The 269-nt window shown below is 40.1% G+C and overlaps 1 long non-coding RNA gene across 6 annotated transcripts in view; it reads right to left on the bottom strand.

Moving 5' to 3' along the window:
* The window catches only part of LOC126387314 (uncharacterized), a 1,498-nt gene extending 1,229 nt beyond the window's left edge, over positions 1 to 269 (bottom strand). For 4 of the 6 annotated variants that reach the window (XR_007569627.1, XR_007569628.1, XR_007569631.1 and 1 more), the window contains exon 1: positions 9 to 263. This is a non-coding gene — a long non-coding RNA (uncharacterized LOC126387314). Of the gene's footprint in view, positions 1 to 8 lie in introns of all 6 variants that reach the window. The other 2 variants (XR_007569630.1, XR_007569632.1) reach the window with 2 other exon arrangements.

Here is a 269-nt window from a genome sequence, read left to right as displayed (position 1 = left end):
GTTCACACCTTAAAGCGTTCACACCATTAAAGTGTTCCCACCATTAAAGCGTTCACACCTTAAAGTGTTCACACCTCAAAGTGTTCACACCATTAAAGCGTTCACACCTTAAAGCGTTCACACCATTAAAGTGTTCCCACCATTAAAGCGTTCACACCTTAAAGTGTTCACACCTCAAAGTGTTCACACCATTAAAGCGTTCACACCTTAAAGCGTTCACACCATTAAATTGTTTACACCTCAAAGTGTTCACACCATTAAAGTGTTCA

The sequence above is a fragment of the Epinephelus moara genome, unplaced genomic scaffold, assembly GCF_006386435.1.
Source record: "Epinephelus moara isolate mb unplaced genomic scaffold, YSFRI_EMoa_1.0 scaffold3529, whole genome shotgun sequence".
NCBI lineage: Eukaryota > Metazoa > Chordata > Actinopteri > Perciformes > Serranidae > Epinephelus > Epinephelus moara.
The sequence above is the reverse complement of the archived record's forward strand: the minus strand, read 5'-3'. Positions and strand labels throughout refer to the sequence as shown.